Here is a 6,000-nt window from a genome sequence, read left to right on the forward strand (position 1 = left end):
ATCCAATGGTACCACAAGAAAGATACGGGGTGCGCATTCGTATCTCCCAAGGCCAAACTTTCATTAACCAGCATATTGCGTCTTTCTTAAAGCCTAGGTCTACCACGCGAGAAACCAAAACGTATATATCAGTCAGTCATATTACGACACGTGCGTACCTGCTGTGACCGTGTCTGTGTCCTTCGCACTTTGCTCTTCGATGCTCGACCTCTTCTGGATTTCAAAACGCCGGGCGAAGCCTTCTTTAGGTTTCCATAGCGACTGCAACATGAGGGGCTTCTCGCTGTCGCCCACCACCCGGAAGCACTCCCTCTTCCACTGGTTGTCCGCCCCCGTCTGGCCAATCACGTCGCACAGCACATACTCGTTTGCGTTTTCTTTTTCCAGGCAGTACCTATGCAAAAAAACAACAGAAATTCACTTAGGGCCAGATGGGCAGTACCTATGCAAAAAAACAACAGAAATTCACTTAGGGCCAGATGGTACAATCTCAGAGGGAAACAATGACATAACATGAATGAGGAACACATTAGTTTGAATCCAAAGGCCATCGATACATGACACACACACCAGAGTAAATAAATGGTACTATAAATGGTGCATTTATATAGCGCTTTACACTTTTTTATTCCTCACATTCACATCTGTGAGGATTTACCCTGCTAATGAACTGGGATCCACCAACATCTAACCGGCCCCCACTGCTTGCAGTAAAGAAAGTTTACCAGGCTTTTTATTTACCATTCAGGGATGTAGTGGAGGGTGTAGAGCCTCCAAAATTCTGTGTAAATGGTAAATTTATATAGCGCTTTTATCCAAAGCGGTTTACCTATTTATGCCTCACATTCACCCATTCACTCACGACATTCACACAACGGCGGAGGCGACCATGCAAGGTTGCCAACCCTGCTCATCAGGGAGCAATTAGGGTATCTTGCTCAAGGACACCTTCCAACACGATACCCGGAGGAGCGGGAATCGAACCGGGAATCTTCCGACTACCAAGGCGACCGCTCTACCTCCTGAGCCACTGTCCCCCAGGAGTGCCAGACTGGCTTTAGTTGAAGAAAGCTCTCACCTCTCCAGGGCCTCCTTGACCAGTTCCTTGGCGCTGGAGCGCGGTGGTTGGCCAGCACGCTCTTGTAGTTGGTCCCCTGACAGATATCGCTGCCGAAGATCTTCAGGATGCCAGGGGCTGACATCTGGCTGGACAGCTCGGCCGGGTCGTCCGGGCCTGGAGGGCCTCCCCGCATGGTGCTGTTGCCCGGGGCGGTGCCGTGTGCCGCCGTCCTGCAGGTTGGGGCTCCGGGTGAAGACCGTGGACAGCCGGTTGTTGTGTCGGCGGATCTCGGCTGCCGGACGCCCACGCTCTCTTCTGCCGAGCGGGTGGTGCTGTCCGAGTTGGTGGACCTGAGGGAGAGATAGGAGAGGGCAGCAGAGATGGAGGGAGAGAGAGAGAGAGAGAGAGAGAGAGAGAGAGAGAGAGAGAGAGAGAGAGAGAGAGAGAGAGAGAGAGAGAGAGAGAGAGAGAGAGAGAGAGAGAGAGGGAGACGTTATAACAGTCAAATGGACCATTTCTTCATTAAGAGTGGTGGAAGACAAGGCAGAATTATTTATGTAGCACATTTCATACGCCGATGCTATTTAAAGTGCTTTACACAAGGAATAAAACATACAAAATACAAGGAGATCATAAAGAGCATGTATGGCTGGCTACAGTTGATTGAGACATTTTGAGAGGTTTTTGCCATCCTGTTAGATCTGACTATGATCGATCAGACTTTTCATTACAGAATGTATGTATGGCGTACGTGGGGAATGAAATCACTTACTGTAAAGATCCATTGCTGGGTTTCCTCCCGAGTTTGGCAAGACGTTTCTTTGGAGAGCGGATCAGTAGCCCCACGGGAAAGTTTAGGGCTTGTTTAGGGCTGCTTCTCTCCTCCGAAATCATTTTGATTTAGGTTATTTGAACTCCAACAAAAACAATGAATAGTGTAGTAGATTTTTATGAAAAAGAATTTACGAAATTAAAAACACTACATGGTAATCCTATATAGCGACTAAAACGTGCTGTGGAAATTGTTTGGAGTTTTCAAAGCAAAAGTGATCGTCTCAAACCTGGACTAGCGGTATTCCACAAATTGGTTTTTGCCTGATGCAGCTGTCCATTTCCAATCCAACGCTGACTGTAGGACTATTGTGAATCAGGCTGTATGTGACGACTATCCGTGTAGATTACTGTGTAAGTGTGTATTCATCCATTGGACAAATATGTTTCAAAAAGTCGATTGGGCTACATTGTTTCCCAGTTTGAGAAAGCCAAATGAGCAGTGACGTTTCAAACGTTCATAAGTTGTCTTGCGCGAATAATATCCACATGTTCGGAAAAAACCCTTCAGATAGATCCATTTGAAATAGCACGTCTTTATCCGTTATTCGAAGCTCTTAGAAAACACCGCACTGACTGACCAATCCATTCTATGTCACTTGACCCGTTAGCTCTCGCTCGCATGATGAGCCGCACTTCAGCTGCCGAGACTATGAATGCAACCTGTTTGAAAAGTTGTGCTACTACTACACTGACGTCATTGCCCGTTGCGCGCTAGAGACTGCTGAGGGAGGAGGGATGGGGAGGTGCAACCATTTTCAGTTGAAATGAGGAGGCCTGTGCCATCATGTGATGTCTAATACTACTACTACTACTACTACTACTACTACTACTACTACTACTACTACTACTACTACTACTACTACTACTACTACTACTACTACTACTACTACTAGTACTACTACTACTACTACTACTACTACTACTACTACTACTACTACTACCAGGGCCGCCTGGGAGAAATGCGAGGCCCTGTGCGAGATTTAACGCGAGGCCCCCCCCCCCCCCCCAAGGTAAAAAAAAAAAAAAAAAAAAAAAAAAAATTATATATATATATATATATATTTTTTTTTTTTTTTTTTTTTTTTTATACAGTCAACATATTCTTAAATAATAGCGCTGCCCGAGGCGGGGCATGATACAGTCAACATATAGCAAAAGAGAGAGCGAGAGAGAGCTCCCGTTCTACAGTCAATATACAGTGTACAGAGAGAGAGAGAGAGAGACACATTGGAAAGAAATTGAAATGCTATTTGGCCCTAAACAGAGAGTACACAGTGGCAGAATACCCGAGCACTGTGACTGAAGATCCTTGAGCACAGCCTAGCCATCGAGAAAGGCCGCCATAGGCAGACTGTGTGTGTTAGAAAGAGAGAGAGAGAGAGAGAGAGAGAACATGTGTGTTTGTCATGTGTGTGTGTGTGTTAGAGAGAGACTATAGCATGTATGAGAGATTCAAAAGGACAAAGATCAACACTTAAATCCAACAAGAAGATGGTCAACAGAGAAACCAAAGCAGCAAGGAGCCAATGGCCGACATCAGCTAAATAGGCTAGCCAGGTACTGTGACACCAGGCCACGTGACACACACAACGTGGCTACACAAACGACCATTCACACACAGCACATGTCGTATCTCCAAATGTTGTGAAGTAGCATATGTTTTGCCTGGAAAAAAACATCGTTATTAACAAAACATTCGGGAGGGGAAGGAAGGAAGAGTGGGGTAATGTCATCATGACATTTTCATTAATCCAAGTTACCTGCACGATGAACGCTGGGCGAAAGGCCGCAAGGTCTCCACGTTGACGAAAGGCCTCTCGCTGGCGGGACAAAAAGAAGCTATGGCCACTGGCCAGAGCCTTGTCATGGTGCAGGCCCGACTACATCTTCTGTCAAAGGGCCTGCTATTCTCAAGGCTAACTGATAGCATCAAACGAACGTTCCCAGCTGACGCTAAACAGCTAACTGGCTAACAGTTAGCTCACACAGTTAGCTACTAGTAGTATTAGCTAGACCAGTTTGGCTCCAAGAGAGAAAGAGAGATAGGGTCAGGTGACTCAGATCCACGGCGGGTACATAATCATAAGTTGACTCACCATAACGCAGTATCAACGTGGAAGGATACTTTCTTGGCCCCACGGTGTAATTTCGGCGTATTGCTGCCTAACAGATTTATCTGCTCACAAGTTCTCTTCTCCTTCTTTTGAAAAGACATCCACTCGCCTCGCCTGGTTAGCTAACGCTAGTTAGCATTTAGCTAAGCTAGCTACTAGCCGACATGGCTATACCGAAAGGCTCCGGCCATTTGTCCCGCTAGCGAGAGGCCTTTCGTCAACGTTCCTTGGTTGGTGACCGACCGACTGATAATGACCGACCTCTTTCTTCGTCTTGGCTATTGGGCATAACTAAGCATAGTCAAAAGCTGCACGCGCGAAAATGTCAAACGCAGCCGACTCACGCTGCCACGCCGGCAACTACACTGTCTACACACGCTGTAAGTAAAACCACTCCCTTCGTTGAAACCAATGCTGCTGCAGAACCCCAGAGGCTGAGCTCCAATAGTGAGTATGTCTGCAGCTGCAGGACTGCAGACCCAGGAACAAGTCAGACACATTCTACAAACGTGTCTAATGTGAAATATATAAGCATATAAGCAAAACTAGATTTTAGGTCTGTGATGAAAAAGGGCCTCGCGGGAAGGGGGGCCTCGCAAAAAAAAAAAAAAAAAAAAAAAATAATAATAAAAAAAATTAATAAAAAATATTTTTTTTTTTTTTTTTTTTTTTTTTTTTTTTTTTGCGAGGCCCCCCTTCCCGCGAGGCCCTGTGCGACCGCACTGCTCGCACACCCCCTGAGGCGGCCCTGACTACTACTACTACTACTACATAGTAAATTTAGCAGAGTCAATTTTACTCAAACTGAGTCCATTTGAGCCCAAGTGAGTAAAATTGTACTCAGTTTGAGTAAAATTTACTCAGCGAAATGTACTGTGTACTACTACTACTACTACTACTACTACTACTACTACTACTACTACTACTACTACTACTACTACTACTACTACTACTACTACTAATAATAATAATATGTATTACTATTGTATTACATTATATTCTATTGTAATATAATATATGTATATCATATTAAATAATAATAAGATATGCATATAAAATATATTATATTAAATAATAATAGTTTCATCATAATCAAATTACAAAGTGTATACAATGCAAGGTGCCAACCTGCTCATTGTATGCGACATTTTACAAAAACATCTACATTGCAAACTGTGACCCCACTGCACAAACAGACACACATAGAATCTCTTTGTTCCACATTCACTCAACAAAGGTTAAGTAAGGTGGGCAAAATAAATCCAAAACATGAAAAAATTATATATATGTAGGGTTGTCACATTCATTATATTTCACCACCAGAGGGTCCTGTCTCCCATATTTTGGTATTTAAATGTCCAGAATTGGGGTCAGAGTTCACCTACATTGTCATCTTTGGAGTCAAACAGCTGAACTTGAGGTGAGAGGACTTTTTGTGTTTTTCATGTCCATTTGTAAATATTCCGCTCCTCAGTATTTTTCTTCTATGCTTTTACATAATTGGTTTATAATGAAACAATTATTACCCTTAAAAAGTGTGAAGGGATAGCTATAGTTTAGATTGTTGTTAGCTAGCTAACTAGTTGTTAGATGGCTGTTAGCCTTGATGCTATCAAGACATTCCAGTTGGGGTTGGTCGTCACATTTTCTTTGGGGTTGGTTGTCACGGAGTGCCCAGACCCTACATTTGGCATCACTGTAACAAGTGAATGAGTGTTCTTATATATATATATTTTTTTTTATATAGGATGGCCTAAAGATGTGTTCCTGTTTATGTTCATGTTAAGATGCATTAAGTTATGTATTTGTCAACTTGTCAATGCAATTAAACTTTCAAATTTAGTTCTGCCTTCTTGTCTTCTTTTTAAGATTTTTTTCCCATTAAAACACATGGTGACAACCAACCCCATCGTGTGTGACAACCATCCCCATGATGGAGTTGGTTGTCACAATGTGTCAGAGTGTTTTTGATAGGTGATTAACTCTTTGTTA

At 43.5% G+C, this 6,000-nt stretch overlaps 1 pseudogene across 1 annotated transcript in view; it reads right to left on the reverse strand.

Annotated features, from left to right (window-relative positions):
* LOC311241225 (ras-associating and dilute domain-containing protein-like) overlaps window positions 1-2,494 on the reverse strand; it is a 54,354-nt pseudogene extending 51,860 nt beyond the window's left edge. The window contains exons 1-3 of the transcript XR_014621105.1: window positions 1,833-2,494; window positions 1,079-1,410; window positions 159-394 (exon numbers count right to left, since the gene is read on the reverse strand). The product of XR_014621105.1 is annotated as a ras-associating and dilute domain-containing protein-like (transcript). The remainder of the gene's footprint in view (window positions 1-158; window positions 395-1,078; window positions 1,411-1,832) is intronic.
* Window positions 2,495-6,000: the final 3,506 nt, after the last annotated feature.

This window comes from Notolepis coatsorum (assembly GCF_963971535.1).
Source record: "Notolepis coatsorum genome assembly, chromosome: 14".
In the NCBI taxonomy this organism is placed as follows: domain Eukaryota; kingdom Metazoa; phylum Chordata; class Actinopteri; order Aulopiformes; family Paralepididae; genus Notolepis; species Notolepis coatsorum.